Consider the following 26,098-nt stretch of genomic DNA (forward strand, 5'->3'; position numbering starts at 1 on the left):
TCATTTTCACGAAATCCAACATACTGTATGCAGCATTAATAATAACATAATAAAACGTAATATTATACCAGAACAACACAGGTTCTATGATAACATTGTTGAATAAAAAATGTTCTTAACGTTGTTTTACAATGTCAAGTGGTGTGATATCTGTTTAATACAAGTGACTACAAGGGAACATTAAGACCACCTTGTAGAAAAAAAAGATATATTTATAAAGTCTCATGTCATAACGCCTATTCTGTATATACCAACGAATGATTCCTGGTCCATCTCAAATAGACATCCATGGAAGTTCAACATAGTGTGCTTTTACCACAGGCAGAGCTGGGAACCATTTGATCTTTCCCATATATAAAGGCAGAGAAACCAAGCCAAGAAACACAAGTCAATATAACTCTGAGGTTTAAGGTCAACACTTGACAAACAGAGTTCCTGGTTTAAGTTTGAGCTATACTTATTAAAGTTGAGCCTTCCCACAAGTTGGGCTTGTTAGTAATATTTTATACCACTTTGGCTTCATCAAAACCGATATAAGGTAATAGCTTATCTGAATATTGGAGAACCTACGTGTCCGTCTGACCACTCATCCCCTGCACCATAAGATTTTGTTGTAGTGATATCAGTTTTCATCCCAGATCTCATCAATTAATGTAGTGAGTAAAATGTGATTCTACCAATAAAACAGATTGCCATTCAATTAAGACGCAGGTTGTAAACTGGAAATGTCCTGGCTAAATTCACAAAAACCAAGCAATTGAAACTTACAACAAATTATATTAAAAAGGTAAACAATAAGGCTCCTCTACCTCAATAACTGCAAGAGATGCAATATTTTCTCAACACTGTTTGATTTACATTTTTCATCTTCCTCAGACGTCATTCATTGAGTGACAGCCCAACGATGATTTGGACTTTATTACCCCACAAACACAAGCCACAGCTTTGCTATCATTGCAGTTTAGTTGTGTTTATATGATATCCTACATTTAATTTGTAAGCATATAATGCTTCACCGAACACAGTAGTCTACAAATATAGACGGCTAATTTAAATTCTCCCCAAATATATTGGCTGAACCTGAACTTTCAGCTTGGGGGCCCCCTAGTGGCCGCGGGGACCCTATGCATCCACATAGTCCGCATATAAGAAGAAACAGCCCTGTTTGGACGTAAAGGTGTTATTTGGCGAATTCACACCGGAGTACTTTTCCCACAATAGTTCATCAGAACTCAGATATATTTGCGTTCACACCAAAAAGCCCCCTGAACTAAATTGGTTAATCAGAACCATTTTTACCCCCTTTTCAGTCCCTGCTATAGAGCAGGTACTTTCGTCGGAGAAAAAGGTTCCTATGTCTGATTGGCTGGGCGGAATGCAAACCACGCCCCGTAAAACTCCAAAAAAGTGTTGTGAATCCGCCATTTTATTGTCCGCGCATTAGCATTATTAGCATTAGCATTCGCCCAGCGCAGAAACGCAGAGAGAATAACTTATGGCAGTCACTACAGCTATCATACTGAATAAATATTTCCTGTGAAAGTATGCAAACATGTATGGCATATAGCTGTCTAACAGAAGTTAAATCCATTTCTCACTTATTCTGACAATGTACTTAACTCCAAATAAAAGAACCCAATAAAAAGAGTTGTTAAATAATAGTGAAGTCACGTTGTAATAACAATAACTCATCTCTCTCGAGTTTTCTTTTTGTGCTTTGCCAAAAGCCACTGTGTCAAGTGTCCTACTTGGGTTGCCGTACGTAGTTGTCCAATATGGCGGACCATCTCGCACATGCGCACTGCAGATAAGGCAGGGCGGCAGATCGGGTAGGGACAATCATAGACATATAAAGAGACTACAATCTCTTTATATGTCTATGGGGACAATGGCAACACAAAAGAAAACATGGGAGCGGTGGAGTGATGAGGAGGTGTCGGCGTTCTGGCCATTTACTCGGAAGGCTTCAGTAGAAACTGCTGGGAGTCCCAGCAGCTTCTACTGAAGCCAGTCCCCAACTCCGGGGACTTCGGGTGGCAGTATACGCCGTGAAGTTGTTTGCAGCCTGCCAGTAAACCAAAGCAGAAGAAGAAGAAGTGACGTCAGCGGCTTAATTTGGCTAATCCTCCCCCAGGGATTTATTCCGGTGTGAACGCGGGTTGCGGTCGGATAGTTTACAAATCAGCTACTAAATTCTAACCCTATCTCCAATTCCTTGACCTCTGAGTGAAACGTCATGGGGTTAAGGGATAGTGGATAGGAGAAGAGACTGCGTACTTTAGAGAATCCGAATGCACTAGGCTTGTTTGAGACAAGCAAGACCTGCGCAGACCTGCGCAGTTGCGATCAACGTCTTGCTAGTGCGTTGCATGATGGTTAGTCATTTTGTCCGACTTGCTCTGGAGGCCCGCCCACATGAGACTTTGAAATATCGCGGGACAAAGACGCCCGCAGCCTTGAGAGCGAGGCGAGGCGAGTTGGCACAGTTGCTCTCCACGAGCTGCGGAAGCGAAATGCTTGATGGGAAACGGCTCGCTGGTATCTCGAGCTGAGCGCTCATTGGTGGTTTTTACCACGTGCTGCTGATGAAACTCTCCAATTGGCTGGCAAAAGTTTGTTGTTGTTTTGTGTCAGCCACATCCATTCCCATTTTTCATCATTGTTCCACAATGTTTATCATCATGAAATTAATATCTATATATTTTATACTATACTGCTTACCGTTTTCATACTTTATATATCTTAGCATATTCATACACACTGTTCATACTGCTCACAGGCTGATATCTAGTGTATTCACACACACTGTTCATACTGCTCACAGGCTGATATCTTAGCATATTCATACACACTGTTCATACTGCTCACAGGCTGCTAGTGTATATCTAGTGTATTCATACCCCACTGTTTATTCATCATTCAATTCATTCTATATGTTATTCTGTAGATTGTGTACATTACTTTCCACTTCACTGCTTGTTGCACCTGGTTAAGCTAAACTGCATTTCGTTGTCTCAGTACCTGTAATATGTGCAATAACAATAAAGTTTCTCTATAAGTTAAACCAAATCATTAAAATAAAATCTATTGTAATGTAATGATTTGGTTTAACCTTATTTATTGAATACATCATTTAAAATGGCAAGATTAAATCAAATTACATCCATGTTGTACACATCATAAAGCTTAAAGTGGCAGCTAAAGAATTAACACAGCAGCAGGTCTGTTCAATTCATGCTCATGAAGCTTCATGTGTGCGGATCTGAAGGGACTGATCATTTGTAGCCTGTCCACCTATCAGTTTGCAAACATTAAGAGGGAGGAACATTTCTAATTATGGAACCCAGTCACTGGTGTGGTTCCTCATCATGACTGAATTAACAAATTGCATTCCAACAATCTGGATATGATTTTAAATGATGTAAATTATTTTTCAGATAACAGTTTAGCAGCTGCACTTATGCAGCAAGCAAGGGCTGCAACAAATGCACAAGGTAATCTATCATTTAAATCAAAAATGGTATTGTCTTTTAATGCAAATCAAACAAATGACATATTCATGTTTATTGTAAACAAATATTTAATTTTCTCTCAATCACAGTCCCTTTAGATCATGTCATTCTCCATACAATACATGTGGGATTTCTATTGCATCCACTTCATCTGCAACGAAAAACGCCAACGCAATTTCCGCCATTGCAAACCCAGCCAGTCAAGCCGACTCCGAGTCCGAGCTGTCCGACTTAAAACGAGCATTTTGACACCTCCCCCGGCTGCGATCGGCTACTCTCGTCTACTTTCGAGGCGAGCCGCAATAGAGGCTTCTCAATACTCAAATTTCCCCTCCTCGACTCCTCGACTCCTCGGTCCTCCGGTAGTGACCCGGAAATGAATTTCAGCGCGCCATTTTGAAGGACGTCTCATTTCTCTAAATGCACACCGAGGACCGAGGATCGAGCGTCGAGGAGGCTCTCTGGAGGAGCTATAACCGAGGATACACTGATGGTTCCTCCACGGCTCCTCCGCGGATGCATTTCCGGGAACGGTGGAGGCGTGACGCACGGCCGGACTTATCTCAGCCAATGACAGCTCTGCATGCATCCCCTGGATATTATTTTAGAAACTGCTCTCATCGCAACGCGATGTTTACAGTGAGAACAGCTGTGAGGTCCTGCAGAAAGCAGAGCAGTGTGTAAAATATATATCACTCAGTAGAACAGGCCTACTCTCTTTATTTGCTTTAGTTTAGTAGATATCTACAAACAAAGAGTCGATATTTTTCTAAAACCATTTAGTGCTTCACATAATAAAATACACAACGGCTGTAGCCTGATTATGCTTTAGGAGCTGTAGGTGTGTGTGGTACAGTGTGTAGGTGTGTGTGTGGTAGGTTACAGTGTGTAGGTGCGTGTTGTACAGTGTGTCGGTGTGTGTTGTACAGTGCGCAGATGCGGCGGACAGACAGGTCTCCGTTGGTTTGGTGTCCTCTGCTTACTTTTAATACTTGCAAATACAACTTTTGGCCTGTAATTTCAATTCCCCATTTCAGCGACCAGAGAGAGGGGGGGGGATATATCCAGTCTCTGATTGTGTTACGTTATTATGAGAGTGCTCTCATACTTTAAATTGCATATATTTATATAAATATATTTGTGTGTGTGTGTGTGTCCGCATCTGTAGCCTGGTATTGCCTCATTATACCGCACTCTCAATGAATTCAAAGTAAATATGTGGGGGAACAATGTTCAGCTGATCCAGCAGAGATTATAATATATGACAAAACACTCACAGCTGATGCAGCTGTTGCCATGTAATAATGAACGGACGTCGCTTTAATATGACCGCTCAGAGGAGAGGAGTTCTCATTTCTTTAAACGTCTGCTGCTTCCCCTCCTCTCTCCTCGGTTCCCCTCCTCGGTCCTCCGCTCGCATCTCCTGTGGGCGGGTCTAAGTATCGAGGAGGGGAGTCGAGGAGGGGAGTCGAGGAGGGGAAATTTGAGTATTGAGAAGCCTCTAATGTGTCTCAAACAAGCCTACTTTCACTATCCGACGTGTTTATGATGCGCCAGCGGATGTCTGTAGAGGCTTCTCAATACTCAAATTTCCCCTCCTCGACTCCCCTCCTCGACTCCCCTCCTCGAGACTTAGACCCGCCCACAGGAGATGCGAGCGGAGGACCGAGGAGGGGAACCGAGGAGAGAGGAGGGGAAGCAGCAGACGTTTAAAGAAATGAGAACTCCTCTCCTCTGAGCGGTCATATTAAAGCGACGTCCGTTCATTATGACGTGGCAACAGCTGCATCAGCTGTCGAGTGTTTTGTCATATTTTATAATCTCTGTTAGATCAGCTGAACATTGTTCCCCCACATATTTTATTTGAATTCATTGAGAGTGCGGTATAATGAGACAATAACAGGCTACAGATGCGGACACACACACACAAATATATTTATATAAATATATACAATTTAAAGTATGAGAGCACTCTCATAATAACGTAACACAGTCAGAGACTGGATATACACCCCCCCCCCTCTCTCTGGTCGCTGAAATGGGGAATTGAAATTACGGGCCAAAAGTTGTATTTGCAAGTATTAAAAGTAAGGACATCAAACCAACTGAGACCCGTCTGTCCGCGGCATCTGCGCACTGTACAACACACACCTACACACTGTACAACACACACACCTACACACTGTACAACACACGCACCTACACACTGTACAACACACGCACCTACACACTGTACAACACACGCACCTACACACTGTACAACACACTGTACAACACACACCTACATACTGTACCACACACACCTACAGCTGCTAAAGCATAATCAGGCTACAGCCGTTGTGTATTTTATTATGTGAAGCACTAAATGGTTTTAGAAAAATATGGACTCTTTGTAGATATCTACTAAACTAAAGCAAATAAAGAGAGTAGGCCTGTTATACTGAGTGATATATATTTTACACACTGCTCTGCTTTCTGCAGGACCTCACAGCTGTTCTCACTGTAAACATCGCGTTGCGATGAGAGCAGGTTCTCAAATAATATCCAGGGGATGCATGCAGAGCTGTCATTGGCTGAGATAAGTCCGGCCGTGCGTCACGCCTCCACCGTTCCCGGAAATGCATCCGCGGAGGAGCCGTGGAGGAACCATCAGTGTATCCTCGGTTATAGCTCCTCCAGAGAGCCTCCTCGATGCTCGATCCTCGGTCCTCGGTGTGCATTTAGAGAAATGAGACGTCCTTCAAAATGGCGCGCTGAAATTCATTTCCGGGTCACTACCGGAGGACCGAGGAGTCGAGGAGTCGAGGAGGGGAAATTTGAGTATTGAGAAGCCTCTATTGTGTGCGTCTGCTGCTGTGGGGGAACTATGGAAACTACAGTTTTCTATACAGCGGACTACAACATGGATGTTTAATAAGAACGGGGGACTACTGTAAACTCATCTAGAGACTCTGCACCGTGCTCTGATGCTGCTGCTTTTTGCTTTATGAACGGGGACAACAGAGAAACATATTCTTCATGACCAAAGTTGGAATTGAAATAAAAAATTAAAGTGAAACTTATGCTCGTCACCCTCTCCCTCCGGTCCACATTAATACAAGATCCCAATACGTATGATTGTATGAACAGATCTTAAAATCAATACAAATGTATTTATTATAACCGTCAGTCCTTAACATCTATCACTATCACCATTCAAACATCTTTTAAAAGTCTAACCCCACACAGCTCAGTAAAGACTGTGAAATGTTGACTTTATTTGATAATTTCAGTAAAAACTAACGTTCATATTTCTCTTTTTGATTATAATGCTGATGAACGTTCAAAACAAAGCACTTTGGCAACTTACCACATACGTTTTAAAAAGCATAATAAGCATCGTAACTTTCATGATATAATTTCTCCGTCATAATCGTTTGTTTCCGTGAACGGCCGACTGTTGTGTGACGCAAATGCTGCGGCTGCAAGGCATTGTGGGGCAGCATTTTCTCCTCTCCTTTCGGTTAGGGAGGTCCAGTGGTTCGCTAAAGGAGGTTATAAAGGAAGTTTGAAACCTCCTTTCCTATCATTCCAGAGAATTCGAACGGCACTTATCATGGCTGCCACTGAGGGACTTCCGGGTCATTTCACTCCGTTAGGAAGGTTCCTAAGCTAAATGGACTATTCGACTTCAGCCGCGATCTGCTTTAGTTCATCAGAACTAAAAGAGTTCTCATGAACTGAGTTCTCATGAACTATTGTGGGAAAAGAACTTGGTGTGAACGCCCCTGAAGATAGTGGACTGGAAACTGGAAAAGAGTTGAATAAAGACTTTAATCAGTGATGCCTTCAGAGGCAGTACAAGCAGATCCTTGCTGATGACTAATCAAAGACGGATTTTGCGAAAATCATGACAGCATCAAAGGTTATTCAAGATGATACTTACATGTTGTGCTTAAAGGTGGGGTATGTAATTTATTTCAGAAACACTTTTTGTTATATTCCATGGAATTCTCTTAACATCCCGATAGCAATGAATATATTAAATGCTTTGACAATAAATACATACAAAAATGTCATCTGTGGAAGCCGTAGCGCTGTAAAAAGCATGACCAATCATTTAAACCGGCCCGGCTAAAGTAACTGGATGGCCTACCTGCCTGTCAGCCTTCCATCTCGTGCGCACATTTATCTCGTGCCCTCATTGGTCATGTGTGCGTTCATGTGTGTTGGAGGAGGGGCTCTGTAAGGAAGTGGCAGATTTTTTCTGGTTGTGTATTTTCAAATTCTATCGCCCTCGAGCTGGTTTCTCCAAAATGACATAGCATACCCCACCTTTAATAGTTACCAGCAAAATATAATAAAGCTCACTTGTGTTTGAAGACTGAAACAAACAATATCTGAACAAACAGTCTTATCTTTAACTGTCAATGTCGCAACCTCGGCGGAAAGCTCCCTTGTAGCCTACTGACATTCAAAGTAAACATATTTTCTCTCTGGTTTGCAGGATTTCACACTAACAAAGTTTACGCATTTTCAAACATTCAGGATTTTAGAAATACATATTGTGAGGCTGAATTGCCATCTAGAGTGGCAGACTTCTTCTTGTAAAGCTGCAAGTATAAGATATAGCCACAGAGCTTCTATTCACTGATGCATTTCTGTATTTCAGGATATTATTCCTTGCAGCCATATATCTGTCACACCTCTTGGCAGCCCTTCACTTGCACACAAACTTGATTAATGACAATTCCTGCCCTCAGATCAGTCGAAGCTACCAAAGCTGCTTTTTTACCGTCATCTTCTGGGGTGAGCTTGGCCTTAATTTTGTTCGCAAGCCCTCTAGAGACAGATGAGAGGAATATTCTTATGGGCGTTTGTTATTAACACTGTTTTGAGTCTGTGTCGGCCTCTCTCCGTCGATACCTCTCTCCCTCACCTCTTCTCTCCCCCCTCCCCTCCCTGCGCCTGTCATTCTGTGCCAGTGTATGCCTCCACTGCATTTCCCTGCAGAAAGCGAATGAAAGGGAGAAGAAAATCCATTATGGATTTGTGTTGCTCTCCTGTTTGGACCTCTGGGCTCTGTTGTATATTGATGCTCCGGCGGGACAGGGGGGAATGCATTCCCCTCTCCCCGTCTAAGCGCTTTGAAAATGAGTTTGGGAAAAGAAAAGGAATTTGAGAAAAGGAACGAGCGATGGAGAAACAGTAGGGGTGCTCAAGAGCTTGTAGGGAGCACAGATCTCCTTTAGATTATGCTTTGGTTGTTTTTGACCAGAATTCCTTTACTTTTTATGTTTGCTTCATCTATAATAAGTGAGCTTGGAAAGGCAGAGGAAAAGCTGAACGCAGCCCTCAATAGTAAACAGCAGTATGTCAGGCGTGCATGCATATTTACTTTCACACCTCCCACTTACACTCAAACAAAAAGATGAACGTGTGAAAACTCTGTCCTCCCTTTCCTCTCATCTCCAGCTTATGTCAGAAGGAATTTTCTTTCCATCTCTCTTGCTCCTCTTCCTAGGATTTCTCTCCCGATCCCCTCATTTCCTCCTCACCTGTTAAAAAAAAAGCTTTTATCTCTTCTCCTGCATGCCCTGTTTGCTGAATATCATCAGCCTTTTCATGTATACCACGCTATAGGTTGTGCAGCACGAGATATTTCGTTTCATTTCCGGTAGTGATCAAAAGTAATGTTTTACCTCCCTTCACATTCGAATGATCACCTGTGATTTATTTCTTCAAAGCAGCCACTTTGTGTTTTTTTCGATCCATTTATTTATTCCTTGCTGTCAGAGCAAATTGTAGTCAGGAGAATGTTGGCTGACAAAATCATCTCAGCTATATATTTATGTATGAGCTTGAGTTCCTTAGTATACATCTGCACTCTGGTGTGTGTTTTTGAGTGTGTGCTCTTGCTGCAGTTGCTTTATGAGTCACAGTCGCTCCTTAGGAAAGGCATATGTGAGTCAGTATGTTGCTGCAGCACTTCATTAAACTGCCGATCCCGACTGACACCTGTGGGGGGACACGACACTTCAGAGAGAGAATCTGACAGCACGTTCAATTGTTTGAATAGAGGAAAAAAATGTTTAATGTGGGGATATACTGTATGTCCCAAAATAGCAATAGCAATAGCAATAGCATCTATGTAAAAATGAGCTCATCATCATAAAATATTTGCAATATCAAACTCGATGAAGGGACACAGTGTACCCTAGCTTGTGTTCCTCAAGAAATAACTCCATTAATTTCTGTTTGTGTTTACCTTTGTACAATACCAATTATATTAGCTTTTTTAAATATTAAATATTCTTTTTATTTCCCCCTCTAATTCTTGGCAAGAAAGTGAATAAGCCTGTTTCCAAAAAAGTTATTCCTTTAACAAAGCCGCTGACAATCTTTTATCTTCCTATTTGAATAGTGTTGAATCAACTCGCCTTGACTCAATAGCTTAAATTAAGTCCTGGTTTTGTCCCCTTCATTGTATTGTTAAAGAACTGTAAACTAATACTAGGGCAGACAGAGCCTGATGATGCTCTTTGTTGAGTCACCACAACCTTGTAAACAATGAGGGACCTTGACATTCACATGAGCAATTAGCCATTGTATTGCTTAATGTTTGACAGCTTATAAATGTAATGTAGCATTTGACACTTAACTCTGTGAAGGAGTATCCTTGAACAAATTAGTTGAATTGAACATTTTGAAAGTGGTTAACCTGCTTCACCACATGTCAATAATACAAACTTGCAAAACAAAGTTGCATTTTTTTTAATTGGTCACCAAAGTATGCTTGAAATTAACCCTTCAAATCCACATCTTGCAATTACACCTATCTGTTTTGAAGATGTTCGCTGTTAGCAAAAGTGAATCCATGTTATTGATGCAGTAAATTGATTATATGGTAGCTTACACCAGTAATATGATGGTTACGGCACTTTCTCCTAACCTGCACCCAACCTGCACAAAACTCACACAGACTTCCCATGACTGAAGCAAAAGCCAACTTGACCTAAAGCCAGACACTGCACCTCTCACCAGCTCACTCACTGTCTAGTGCACACTTCTTACCTGTAAAAAGTGATATTTTTCCACGTTTGTGTCACATTTCACCTTGTAACTGCCAGTCTGGGAACACTGAGTACATTTCAGGAGAGGGAAAAGCTAGTGGGGTGTGTGAAGGCACGTCTCTCCATGCCTTCCTCTCGATGACGGAGTGATGGAACGGGATTCTGGCAGGAAGTGAGAGAATAAGGGGGAGGTGGGGAAGGGACAGATTTTCAGCCTGTGGGCTCGATAGGACCTAAATAAGGAGCATTGGTGCATGATGCTGGTAGTGACATTAACACTACAGTCAGCCCTCTGTGCTGTGAGGTTGGGGGGTCATAATATTAGTTTGTGTGTGGTGGAGGAAGAGAGAAGCTGTGTGTGTGTGTATGTGTGTGTGTGTGTGTGTGTGTGTGTGTGTGTGTGTGTGTGTGTGTGTGTGTGTGTGTGTGTGTGTGTGTGTGTGTGTGTGTGTGTGTGTGTGTGTGTGTGTGTGTGTGTGTGTGTGTGTGTGTGTGTGTGTGTGTGTGTGTGTGTGTGTGTGTGTGTGTGTGTGTGTGTGTGTGTGTTTCTGGCAGTGCATATGCTTCCCATTCACACACACGCCTGTGAGCTGTACTGTTCACATTTTAGCAGCTCAGCTCCATTAAGGCAATGGGGGGTTGATGGAGGAGTTATGGCAAAGTGCCTTGCTCGAGGAGATGTAGGGTTTTCCTACCCACATCTCCCAGTAGAAGACATTAGAAAGGTGTGGTTGTAGCAGCTGCTCCCAAATGTAAATATGTACTTTGCTGCAAGCCAAGACATATCAGGAAGAGAACATACATGTTCAATACATCTCTCACTAAAGGTAAAACAAGTATCCACACATTCCCTGAGCTATGTGTGGGAGAAAAGCTATGTCGGAGAAGTCTCAATCTTGATTCAGATTCTCCTCTTCCCGTTAGCAGGCATAGGGATTCACTCCGGCTACTGTAAATCCCAACAATGTGATAGACAGATGTAGATGTCTGTCTTGTACAGACACGGAGCTCAGGCAGGGGTTTCTCTAGCTTCCTGATTTACAATGTTCTTATCAGATATCAGTGATCCCAGAGATTGAAGATTAGATGTTCGGCAGGAGGTATCTCTTGTCCTTGTCTTTCTTCTTTCCCTGTACAGCTCCCCTCTCTGCTCGATGTATAGGAAATCTGTCAGTGGTCTTTTTCTAGGAAATAGGCAGTGTGTGTGTGTGTGTGTGTGTGTGTGTGTGTGTGTGTGTGTGTGTGTGTGTGTGTGTGTGTGTGTGTGTGTGTGTGTGTGTGTGTGTGTGTGTGTGTGTGTGTGTGTGTGTGTGTGTGTGTGTGTGTGTGTGTGTGTGTGTGTGTGTGTGTGTGTGTGTGTGTGTGTGTGTGTGTGTGTGTGTGTGTGTGTGTGTGTGTGTGTGTGTGTGTGTGTGTGTGTGTGTGTGTGTGTGTGTGTGCAAAGGGGGATCTAGGCGAGTGTACAGCCGTCCCAGCAAGCTGATTCAGTGTCAACAAAATCAAGGTTTATTGGAATACAGATAAAATGAACACCACACTCACAAACACACTGTCAGACACACACTTTTAAGCACGGAGTAAACGGCGGTGGGCTGGAAATCTGTAATTTCCCAGACACATAGAGCTTCAGAGACACTTCTGCTTGTTGGCAAGCACTCGGGAGCACACGTGCTAGTAGATGCATGAGAGGGGGACAATGCTATGTACGAGCTTTCATGCCTCTGATTGGAGTTAAACGTTTTGAGGACCCATCTACAAAAGAGACGTTTAACGCAGACTGGGAAGGAATACTCCCAAATGTTGGAGGACTCTTTGATGAACCTTTATGCAACAAAAACATAGACATGAGTGGACATCATGCAAATAGGTATATTGTAGTATTTGGGTTTCATTGCTTTATTTATTTTCACATTATCTATTGGGTAGCAAAAAAAAACAACTCAAAACCCACCTGTTCAAACTGGCATTTTCTCTATAATCTGTACCCTGTGTCCTTTTGTGTCCTTTTGTAGTCAATTTCCTGTTGTTTGTCTTGTCTTACCCCGGCTGATACTTCACTAAATCCACTGTTTAATTTGTAAGGTAAAATTGTAAATGTAAATTGTAAATCTGTAACCCTGTAAGGTGTCCTTGGGTGTTTTGAAAGGCACCCCCCAAAATAAATGTATTATTATTATTATTATTTATTAAGGGATGTTAGAGAATATAGTAGTTAAAATTGTGGGTATGGAGACTGAGGCAGAGAGGCTGTTGGAATGATGGGCATGTTGCTTCTTCCTACTCCATTTTGTAATACATCTTGGTTATATAGTCTGATATGTTAACAGTTAGTACATTTTTTTAATTTGTATACAAATACATTGTTATTATAATACATGTTCTCTATTTAGGTCATTTAATGTGAACATTTCAACTTGGGAAATTAAGATAAGAAGTTGTTTCTCAGTTTTAAGAGCAGCTGTAATGTCTCTATTTTAGCTCACTTCTACGAGCTAAATTAATGCTTATAATTTTACCATACAGAAGTAAATGAATCAAAGGTGCTTTTAATATCCTCCTCCAACATTTGCGGGGTTATCAATGTCTCGTACAATATGTGTGAGAGACTACATTGATAGTAACTGAGTCCAGCTTGTAAAGAGTTTGCGGGTGAGGGTGAGAGCGGGTGACCTACAGCGGCCCTTCCTGCCGGATCACTTGGCACGGCAGTGATTCTTTGGCAGTGATTCTTCGGCAGTGACGGCTTTCGGCCATCAATCTCTCACAACACACACTTGAGGAAATGACTCTCTAGTACACTGTGATGATCTCACATTCAGTGTGTGTTTGCATATACACAATCCTTCTTTGTCTGTTAAACAACAAATGCTTATATGTTAATACGTTGTGCGACATCCATCAAAGATGTTTCAAATGAGGAATGTTTGAGAAATATGGCTTCAAGGCATATTTTTGCTCGTCACGATTGAGCATTTTATTCAGCAGCATTGACACAAACATGCTGTTTGTATGTAAATACACACCCCATGTGCATGTAGACACATTCACACACACACATAGGATTTATGGTTCCTTTAAGTCTGGGCTGTTAATGGAGACTGCCACTTATCAATGCTAGGTTTAACGACAGTCTGCTAAAACAGGGGGAAGAGTGATAGTTTGTTTTTCATCATCTTATGTTGGGAGAAAGTGAAACAATGTTTAGATTTATGGAATCAGCTCACCTGCGAGGCAGAATTATTAGGCCCTGTTTCCCTAGATTAGAGAAATAATCAACGAGATGGCTGTGGATTTATATGCAACATCCTGTGTATCACTCATTGTGTGTATTGCTTATTGACGTCCCTCCATCCCCAGGCCTATCAATGTGTTCAACAGGATACACTTCAATAGGGGAATGAAATATGCTCGCACAAAAGATTGATTGTGTTGCACACCTTTCAAAAATGATGGTGTCATTTTTAGCCCTTCTGTGATCGGCGTCACACTTGAGTTCCTTTTTTTGGGAAGTCTATTGAGTTTACACCTTCAGCGAAGACAACAATTGCATAATCACAAAACATTGAGGGTGCTTCCTGCCTTAATTTCTGCCTTAATTTCTGCAAATTTGTGTCCTAAAAAGCACAAATGATTGTACATTTAAAAGGGGGAACACAATCGTTATTTAGCTAAATTACCTTTAGGGCTGTGCAATAAATTGGAAAAACATTTAATCATAATGACATGTACTGTTGCCTGGATGACCAAATAGGTAATTAAGATTGCTTTTTATGCCAGCCGATGCTAATGTGAAATATTTCCAAAATTAGACTCGGGAAGATCAGATATATTGCGTTAAAGATGTTTTTGTTAGAACAGACAGTAAAGTGATCTGCAGGTCATATAATTTAGATAGTAGCATTTATACAGCTTAAGTTAGACTTGTTTTTGTTACTTTGGATCCTTTTGTCAGTCAGTGCAAATGTGTTTCTGCTAATTAGTTCTGTACACAAATATTGAATGAGCACCAATTGATTTGCAATGCTCTAGTTATATGCTTGGAGTTGTAATTTGTTGGACTTGACAGGTATTCCATATACAGAGCAAAACCAAATAATATGGAAATGGTGAGACACAGCTGTGAATTTCATCATAGAAATGATAAACCACATATTAAAACAAAGGGTTTGGGGGAGGTGATCATGCTTTTCTCATTACAGGGAAGTCATTTTGTTGATTTACATGACCACACACTGTATGCAAATCATTGCAGTCATAATTTTACATTTGCAATACCTAAGGCACAGAACATCTCCTCATGGTGCGCAGTGCAGTTTGTTCGCCATGCCTGGATGTCACATTGTGAAGGAAGAAGAGCAGATTGGGAAGCAGTCATATATGTTTCACTGTCATGACATTCTTTGTTTACAGCCATTTTGGATTGATCAGCTGTCATATCATGTATATGTTTCAACAATGATGATTAGCTTGACAACAATCCATAATTTGTGCGCAAGTGAGCAATTCTCAGATGCAAATTGTACCTGCTGTGCCTCTGAACAAATTGCACATAAACAATTGTTTTTGCGACACAGTATGTGAAATTAACATCATGCCCAATGTTCACACGTTGGATAGGGGAATCCAGTGGAAACAAAACATTACTGCAGGTCAATAATGATTAATATCCAGTATTTAAAGACTGCTTTGCAAAACCTAGTGACTGTTGAGCAAAACAGTGCAGAGAAATGCACCTTAAATGTTTTAGTCCTTGGGGGTAATGGCTCTTACTGCTGTTATCTCCATTGTTAATAATGCCCCAAAAGTTCTCTACCCTTGTACTAAACTAAAGTGTCTATAATCTGCAGTTCATCGTGTGTGTGTGTGTGTGTGTGTGTGTGTGTGTGTGTGTGTGTGTGTGTGTGTGTGTGTGTGTGTGTGTGTGTGTGTGTGTGTGTGTGTGTGTGTGTGTGTGTGTGTGTGTGTGTGTGTGTGTGTGTGTGTGTGTGTGTGTGTGTGTGTGTGTGTGTGTGTTATCTGATCCGGATGGTTACTAATTCCTTTTCTTTATGGCGGGACCAGGAACAAACTAATGTTGGCACCATAGTTACTCGGCTGTTTCCAATTGAAATTGCCTCCATACAACAACATCCCAAAAATAACACACCTGCAAGCAGTATTTTTTAAAAGACAAGCAGAGAGTACGTAACACTGATACAATTAGGGCTTTTCCACCTGCTGGGCAATTTCAGTAATTGAAGGAAGAATCAATCTGCAGCCCACCTCCTGTCTGTCTCCTCTGCCAAACGTGTTACAGCCAAATGACACAAGTCTTGTAACAAAACTGCGGGAATGTGAAAGTTAATTGCTCTCCACTGTTAGAAACTGATTAATGATTCTCATTAGCACATGCACTTACACATTCCCAGCAACCCTTTGGATTTTAACATGCCAATCTGGAATAAAATGTAATATGTGAATGCTTCAAATCAAATGTCGAATTGAGAACAACATCTTCAAGTTACTGTTTTTCCTCCAAATTATCGTTTCTCATCGATATAGAAACACTTTTCTTTCATATAGACTATGTAGATTAAGCATTTGTTTTTTTGTGCAGCCAGATAATCTTACTGCAGAAAAAAACAAAGAAAGCCGGATAAACTAAACAGAAGGACAGCCAACACATAGTGGCATGGCATTTGCCCCCCTTAACCACACGCCTGAAAACAGAAGAAATACATCCCTTTAGCTGTAATCTGTGGGACTGTGAAGCGCAGACGTTCTCCTTGTGCACCATTTGTTTCATGGTTTAGGCAAATCCCTGGCATATTTGTGCGGCATGTGTTTATTTTGTTGGTTTCCCCTCAGTGTTCCTGCAGTCACATTTTTCTTCCTTGATTTCACCCTTCCCTTTGTTCTCTCTTGTTCATCCCTGGAAGACACAGAGCATAGCAGTCTAATTAGTTATCCAAACACCTTGTGAACGGTGATAATGGATAAAGCACACATATTGTTCACACACACAAACATACGCGCATAAGTACACACTAGCCGTGCTGTGTCAAAAGGATTTGCCCGGGGTGTAATTAGACACTTGTTGCATGTGACCAGTTGCACTTGTGCCTTTGTAGGAAAGGCAAAGGTTTACAATCCATGTTCTTCTGTTAACATGCAGCCGATCCTTTCATGTAATTAAGTCAATAGAAATGGCCGCTGGTTATGTTTAAAATATAACAGATATTTCCAGTTTCAATGACAATAATGATACAAATTTAAGAGATAAAGGGCATAAATGTTGAGATCTTCTGTCAGACAGGGACTAGAGCAGGGACTGTTGACAGTACACAGAGCAGGACGAATGACATGTGCGTAAATCTGTGTTTTTTCAAAGCCTGCAGCTACTTCTAGATCAGTACCAGTGCTGCACTTCAGTAACACACATATCACACTGCTGCCTTACCCTCCTCCTCTCACCCTCTCTGCCTCCTTTCCTCTGCTGCTCTTTGATCATGATTGCCACAGGAATGAAAAAAGGGCAACTGTCTGGTAGTAGAGAGTAAACATCACTGGTTGGACGATTCATCAGTCGCTGTGTCCCTTTTAGCCTTGCCCGATAATCAGATCTTCTGCCCAACCTTGTTTTGGAGTTTATTAGTGGCGTCCCTCGGTGGGCTGAAAAAGAAACTGAGATTGCAGTGAGACAAAGGGAGACAAAGGGAGTGCAAATAATGACATGTTGAATATAGATTCAGAGCGTAATGACGACATGATGTATAATGATGCACCCATTTGGGATTGTTGAACATTCTATTTCTACACAATGACAATAATATGCTGCTATTACAAACCAATAATACTCTGGAGAGACTTCCTACAAAATGAACACCCTGTTGAAGGGGTTTGCTCTCATTCAGCCACAAGTGGTTTGGCTTAAGGTCTCAGATCGGTCAAGTCTTTCAAAGCAACACTCGAAACCCATTTCTGTATCGACCTGGCTTCATGTTCAGGCACCGTGATTTTAAAACGGTAAAAGTCTGTTGCCACAAAGGTAATGCTTACTAATGTTTAAAGCAGCACTGAATGATGTCACATTAGCATTTCCCTTTATTGAATCTAACCATGAAATATTGTAAGACTATCAACCTCTGCCAGGTCATTTCATAAGTGAGAAATTATGCGTTTAAATAGTTCTTCCTTGGCCAAAGCTACACCTTTCTAAAAGGTTTCATGACAATCTAGCCAGTAGCTTATCTATTATCCTGCTGACAAACCAATCTAACCAAAAACATATCCTTCTTGGTGGAGGTAACTTGCCTTTGGTCCCAGACCTTTAAAAATCCTGCCCACATCTTCAATGTATTCATGGTGGTGTGTCCGTTGATGCCTTTTTTCTCTAGATGGAGAAACAATTGACCAATTATAGCTTTGTAGGATTTAACTTGCCAAAGGACTACCAGGCTCAACTATTAAAAGACATTGGTGTCCACATACTTTAGGGTGCATACAGTAGTAGAGAATGGGACCGTTTGAAAGGGTGATTGGAGACAAAGACAGAAAGTTACAGTAAGGAAACACCCTTAACTGGTAAAGGAGGAATTGGTTGGCAAAATGGCTCAATGTGATTAAATAACTTATCCTTTTATGTGGGGAAGCAACATTGCATTCAGCCGTCGCACAAGTGTACATTAGTGTTTTTTGACCCTTTTGTTGAGTTACTTACTTTCCCATCATGCCACATTCATCAAATTAAGCCAACTCTGTCTGTTCCCCATCAACTGACTTGATGCTTGTAAGGCTGAGTCATCAACACATAACTTGATCTTGTTTGCTCTGTTATCAAATCTGTTTATATACAACATTTGCGGTACAATGGTTGCCTGTAATATTTTCACATTGACGAGATATATTTAGACTGTAAGTGTAAATATGTACATTGACATTTAATTTTATCTCGTTGTACTGTCATCGCTACTACCTCTGCTTTTACCACTCTTATTTATTTATTGTGTCTATTTTTTACTGCAGTGAGAGTTGCCAAAGAAATGTTGTTGTACTTTGTATGATGACAATAAAGATATATTTTATTCTATTCTAGTCTATTCTATTCTTAGCACAACAACCAACATTACTGCCATACTACAAACAAATATAGCTTTCATAAATTCATGTTATACAACTAAATATCTAAACTGTAGGCTAGCTGTCTAATATGTGTGGCCATTCTTGTAGTATTTATTTCACCTTAGTTTCAAATGGCTCTCTTATATCTGTCCTTGGTCATTCACTACAACCTTGTATCTCATAATTGCTCTTTATACTCACACACACAAACACTGATACACACCCGCACAAACACACATACATGCACACTGGTACAGCGAGTAAACAACAGCGTTTCTCACGGCTACCACTTAGCTGTGTTACTTTCCTAGGGGGCGAGAGTGGCACGACATTGAATTACTTTTATTCTATTTCTAATTGTTTTCTGCCCGAGGATTATTGCAAAGCGATTTGTGAAGAGCAGAGGAAAACACAGTGGACTTGTGAACGTCACCTTGTTTAATTTGTCGGCCTTGATTTGTTTGCTGTAAGTGTATTTGACTGATGTCTCTTCAACGGGGGAACAAATGAACAAAGAACGCACTTCTTTTCTGCATCCTTCCTCCTACTCTCAAAGCCTTTTTTGTTATTTATTTGCGGATTCTCTATCAATGCATCCACTTAAGAAGCTTTTAATTATGTATATCTGGTCTATCAGTGCATATGCAAAACAAGGATTGACATATTTAGTAGTTATTCAAGCACTATGCAAATACTTTTTACCTACATTTTGACTAAATATTCTGTCGTCTGTATAATTCTCAACCAGAGTCAGTGTTGTTGTTGTCTCACAGGTGTCTGCGGTGTTCAGCAGATGCTGATAGCATCAGGGCAATGCAATACACTGTTAATGGAGTGCAGATGGCCTTAAGATAAACCAGTCACATCACTCACCTACTCACTCACTCACTGAATGGCAGACACTCCTGGGGAAGTAAAGTTGTGTGTGAATGTGTGTGTGAGTAAGCCATAACTCCATACTTACTTCAGCCTTTTTATGTAGAACAACATTAAAAAAAACGGATATAATTTAAGCACTTGTAAAACCATTTGTAGTGTTTCAAAACGTGTCTACTTATTCACAGACACAAATCCTTTAATCAAGCTGCTGATGACTTTATATATACTGCACAGCAAATGGCAGATAATCAGTCCTGTGTTGTCAACCGTGTATTTTTATGGGCAAAAAATGAACACCAGTAAGGCATTCTATCACTGTTCTGACACCCTAAAGTATTTATGTGTTTTAATCCTTGCATTGGTTTTCTATCTCACTCTTATTTCTGCCTACACTTAGAAGTTCATTTTCCATTATTCTGCCACACACACAAACACACACACACACACACACACACACACACACACACACACACACACACACACACACACACACACACACACACACATACACACACACACACACACACACACACACACATACACACACACACACACACACACACACACACACACACACACACACACACACTCCTATTTAGCGGCTTCTACTTTCTCTTGAGTATTTCATCTGTTTGAATCTCCTCAAATCACTGCTAATATGTTCTCCTCCCAGTCTACCTCTCACCTTCCCTGCCACTTTCCCTTTTATAAGCCTCCTTCTCCCGCACTGTCGCTCTGCGTATTTCTCTAGAGACGTTGGTTTGTTAATGACTTCACTGCGGTTTGTCACTCAGTTGGCGCTGACTGCGGTTGATTATCTCACTATCAGCATTCAGCGTCAGAGACATCTGAGTGGCTCTCCCACCCTTGCTGTTCAGCCGCGATGCGCAAATACCTTGTGAAGTCACACACGTATGAATATTAACGAGCAACAGCATGCTGCCGCTCGTCTTTCTTCACAAGCCAGACATAAAGAGTAAGCCTGCTCTATTGAAAAATGATGCCAGTCTTTCAAATTGTCTTGGGTTGTGGGATCTGCAGGAAAGCTGTGTATCGAATGAGATTTGCAAACCATTGCTACCTCTTTGTGTTGTTGTGGAGCTTCATTTTCTCTGTGCAATGTGAACAGTTAAAATACACAAGTAACGGGGCTTTAAACTGAAATTGAAAGCACTGAAGGCTAACCATAAAACTCTATCAAGGCCGGATCTCGCCCTTGGGCAAAGTGACGCGGTACATTACAGCTTATCCAAAAAAGAAAGGATAAGAAGGCTGATAGATATGCGCTCTAATTGCTTGTGGAAGTCTTCCTATTAGCTGGAGGAATCAAATCATGGGTGAGGGAATGGAGTGGCATTTCAACCTCCACTATACACGGTCAGCTTTTTTTCACTCCGAGTAGTATAGCGATGAGTCATACAGAGAGACAGACACACTGAGCGGCAGTTCAGTTAGCGGGGCGCATTCTTTTTGCATCAATACAAAAAAAGCAACATCATAAACAGCTTCATTAAACAATTGAAGAACATTTTCATTTTGCAGAAAACATATAGCAGGATTTGGAACCATTTGAGTTCTCTGCAGTGACTGGGTAGAAGTAGTTTTCAGCATTGCTGTTGAAGTGAAAGTCCCCCAGCAGTCAGTGGAGAGTTAGAGTTTACAGAGCTCAGAATATCGTCCCCCGGCCTTGACCAGTGACAAGTTATAGCTGCAAGGGGTCCTATATAGAAAGAATACACACACACTCCCACAAAACCACATGAAATACACACATAGTTCTTTACTCTGCACCTCAACGCCCTCTCTCTCCATCTCTCGCTTACCACCCATCATTTATTGGCTAATGTCTCCCCTCCACTCAGCCATCAAAATCTTGCTGCTGTATCTATTTTTCTCCCCCCCCCCCCCCCCCCCTTCCCTCCTTCTGGGGGAAAATCAGCTGTATCAGCGCTTTACCTTCCACCCTGAGAACATTCACACTCACACACACGCACACACAATATGATTAAAGGACGAATGACCTGATTTAGTCTGTGTCTGTTTACAACTGTAAACACGCATATATTTTGGGGGAATCACAAACACTCTCGTGCACAGAAATGTTCAAATGGATTAAACTGCATGTGTGCGTCCACGTGAGTGTGTGTGCATGAATCCCTGACTAGCTGTAGAGCCTAATGAAGGACTTTTTCACCGTGACTCATCCTCGCTCAACACAGGCTCAATTTTGAGTTTTTACATTCCCACATACTGATGTGTTTCTCCCACCTTTTTCATATTCTGCCCTCCCTCAACCTGCTCTTCAACACTGTCATATCCCCATTACAATATCTCCAATATTTTCCTATATAACCATCATTCTGCACATATGCTCTGTCTACCTTCTCTGTCTGTATCTTCCTCTCTCGCTCCCATGGGTAGTGGTGGGATAATTGGAAGCAGAGGTTCTTGATTGAGATGATGCTAAGGCCAGTCAGGTGGAAAGCCCTCTTAAAGGTCCCATGTCATGGCCATTTCTACCGATCATATTTCCATTGTTGAGGTCTACTAGAATAGATTTAAATTGTGCAGTTTTCCAAAATCACATTGGTTTCTCATACAGCATCTCTGTATAGTATGTGTATTCACTCTCTGTCCTACACGGCTTGTTGGAGCTCCTCCTAACGCTGTGAGAATGGGTCTGCGGAGAGCATTTCTCCTTGATCCCAACTCGTCTATTACCAGCGTTCAGGGAGCTCTATGCAAGTCAATGAGGACTCCCTGTTAGTTAGCCAAGGGATCCTGGTGTGTGAGGTGCTCCGCGGATTGATCCATTTGGGCCAATCCGGTCATTTGTTGTTGATTTGGGTGTTCACACGTCACAGAACCCAGGAAGTAAACAATGTAAAATGAGAAATCTCCAACGAGGCGTTTTGGGGCAGCATAGACAGGTATTTTCTGTGTTAGAGTTTTACTCGCTACAGGGTTTACTTTGAGGGTTTTTGACTGCAGACCGTTTACATGCAGAAAAACCTTCATAACACACAAGGGGACGTGTAATAACCGGAAAAGCATGACATGGGCCCTTTAATAGACCTCTGCTCTTTCCATGCACACACACATGCGCTTATGCAAACACTTGCATACACATACAGCATATACTGTTAAGTGCGGGTGCAGCCATGCACACGTACACCTATTCTTCTCCTAAGAGGCCAACATTTCAAGGATTACGCTGCTTTCCATACAATAGCAAGTAAGCAACAGCCCATGAATTCCCATAACTGCAATTTTTCTCAACTTCTCTATCTCTCACTTTCTGTCTTCTTCTGTCCCTCACTTTCGTTCATCCTCCCGCCTTCAATATACCACTCACTTGAGACATCTTTTGTATTGCTCGGTTGCAATCATAACTCGCATCTTTTCCTTGATAACAGGCAATCCCCCAGCTGGCTTTTTCACAATAGCGGCTGCACACCTCAGATTGCCACGGCACATATCACATTGAAATATTTAATCTCCCTTCGCATATGAAGCCAGTTTCTGTGTGCTTTCTGACAGTATCCATTTTGTTTTCTTTTAGCCTGGGCAAAAAGATTTAGGGTCGTATCTGGCTAAACCCAGATGATCATGATTTGGATGCAGACAAAATCCCTCCGTTTTCCCTCCCCGCCTTTTCTGCCCCTCCATCATACCTTCTATCAATGTCCCCTTCCCTGCAGTGCGCTGCTGAACCAAGATGGCTGCCTTCCAACTCAATTTGTGGTCAGCAAAGGGGCGATTTGCATGAACATGTGTCCCATCGTTTAGCTGATATCCCACAGTGACAATCTCTCAGAGAGAGGAGTGAAATCATGTATATTAAAGTCCTCATCCCTTTTTGGTTCAATTCATTTTTCCTGCACTGGTGTTTTGCAATTGTCCCCCCCACCTCCAATGTGGTACTTAAGAATAAGATGAAACACAGTGGCCTCTTGTCACATTGCAAGTTAAAAGGCTGGGATGTAATAGATAGTAAAAAAGTGGTGTACACCCATGCAGAGAGAGAGTGCACGTGTGGGAGCATAAAAAGGGAATTAAAGTGGCACTTGGAAATGGGAATTTTAACGATGAGCTAAAAGAAAGGTGAACAACTTTGTCACATGCACAGATGAGGTGGTGGGAACAAATAAACAAAAGACACCTGTTTTTTGTATCAGTATGCTATGTGCGCGTATGTGAGTAATGCCAGTGTTTGGGTGGCAAACATGTTAAACAGATTTAAAAGCTGAACCTGGTAAACTGCTGAAAGCTGGCAGGATAAGGCTCATTACTCAACTTGTTGTTGTTTCCAACATAATTTAAGTACATTTTTTATAAGTCCCTCAGAGGTTGTATTTTCCAAACTAGTCATTATAGTTTATATGTAATGTAATGTTATAGTATTTTATTACATTTCTCCTGGAAATCAGTTTTACAACTGACAACTTTAATGGGTAATTCTAGAAGATTGTTTTGATCGGTGAAATCAAAACATTGTTATATTTTGAGATTAATAATTGTATAAACTGGGACTTGTAATTTTAAAAGTTTGACATATTCTGACATACAGTAAGCAACTTACAACAATTTAAAATTGAAAACAGCTATTGTATGTATTAATTTGTTGATTTAAACAGCAATATAGCCTATGTAGTGTGAAATCAAAACAGGGATATATTGTCATTTTGATAAGATCTTTTACAACTGGGACTTGTGATTCAAAAGTTTGACATATTGTGACATTAAGTAATCAAAAAAGAATTATAAATGTAACTTTGAATGATTTAATAATTATATATTTTTATTTTAAGAATTAAAAACAACTATTGTGTTAATTATTTTTGCAGTTTTTCTCATTGCAATATACATGACCAATATACACGACCATCCCAAATGGTGCAATCGGTCCAATCACGCGATTCTATGCACTGCCTCGTCTCGATTCTGATGGATGACAGGTTGAAACAGGTTTAATTTTAGCGCTTCAACACTTTATGTGTGTCACAGAGGTGATCTCTGGGCCCATAGATCTCGGCCTCCGTTACGGGTTGTGTAGCTTCATTGTGGTTGATTGTGTTCACCTGGTGCCCTGTGTTGTCTCCTCCCCCCTCACCTGTGTCTTTTTGGGTTAATTAGTGTGGGTATTTAGGCTCTGTGTTTCCTGTTTTGTTGGGTGTGTGAGATCCTTGTGGCTGGTGACTGTGCTCACGTGAACAGCGAGATTGAGGCTGTGTCATGTGCCCGTGAGTAATAAATGCCCACACCGGGTTGTATTTTGGACGTTCTGCCTCTGCCTCCTTGCTTGGTCGGGCCGCTCAACGGTCAGCTTCACAGGGTTGTTGTCGTATTCTACGTTGTTGCTGTTGAGTTGTTGTTGGTATTGCATTTGTATTGGATCATTATAGAGCAAGCCAGGAAGAAAGATAGGTCGTTCTGGCTCGGGAAACACTTCAAAATGTGGAGAAGTTGTGAACAAAAAACATAATGACGAGTATCCAAAAAACATTTGTGTAGTGGATAGTCCAGTGGATAGAACCGGCGGCCCGCCTATGGTGATGTCCTCTGCACAACTGGTTCGAATCCTTGACTGGATGAACTTTTAATCAATGCCCACTTTTCAACTTTAATGCTATACAGTAACTGATAAAAGGCCCTCTCCGGCCAATAAAATGCCTTTAGAAAAATACGAAATAAAAATAATAATTACCTCAATAAAGATCTTTGAGTGTTCCCCATCCCACAAACTCACCCCCTTCCATAATTACACAAACACACCCAATCAATGACACATTTTCAAGCACTCTTTTCTCAATAACCCAATACACACAATTATCAATCTTTAATTGCAAATAGAACATTATATTCAGTCTTAGTGTGTGTATGCATCGAATAGTTTTCAAGGCAAAGATACTTTAAACCCACTGCAGCCTTGCACTTTGCCAGGAGAGGTCGCTGTAACTGAAGCTTCGAGAAATGAACCCATTTCCGACACAATTGGCCCAAGTGGTTCGATGCTCAAAGCTTCATTTGCCCATCACTAGTCAGAGTTACTTGTACTTCACTAGTTCTATTGACACATGTAATACTACTGTATCAGTGTTGAGCCACGTGTGACACCAGCCTTCACGCTAATGTCCTCTGCAGGGCCGTTTCTAGCTTTTTGGGGGCCCTATACAAGATGCTGTTTGGAGGCCTTATTTTTTTCAAACTACAATGGGCGGATTCCGAAGCCTTAAAGGTAGGGACACACCAAGCTGACACCAAAGAACTCACGCAGACGGACCCGACTGTTGTGTCGCCTCACGTCTCCTGCCTCTTGGCCAACAGTCGCACTGAAACACACCGCACAGACTTCAGCCGACGGCCAAGTAGCACATACGAACTGCGCATGTGTGAGTGGCAATAACTCTCCTTACCAGCAGGCGGCGGTAGTGTGTATTCGTCATTCAAAAGAGGCAACAACCGGAAGACAGACTGCATGATACACCGAGAGAAGAAGAACAGACTGCGTGATATAAACAAACAACAAATAGCGTGTGCGTTCCATTGGCACTC

At 41.5% G+C, this 26,098-nt stretch overlaps 1 protein-coding gene across 1 annotated transcript in view; it reads left to right on the top strand.

Moving 5' to 3' along the window:
• csmd2 (CUB and Sushi multiple domains 2) overlaps positions 1-26,098 on the top strand; it is a 280,443-nt gene that overhangs the window by 17,866 nt on the left and 236,479 nt on the right.

The sequence above is a fragment of the Pseudochaenichthys georgianus genome, chromosome 11 (genome assembly GCF_902827115.2).
Source record: "Pseudochaenichthys georgianus chromosome 11, fPseGeo1.2, whole genome shotgun sequence".
NCBI classification, from domain to species: Eukaryota; Metazoa; Chordata; class Actinopteri; order Perciformes; family Channichthyidae; genus Pseudochaenichthys; species Pseudochaenichthys georgianus.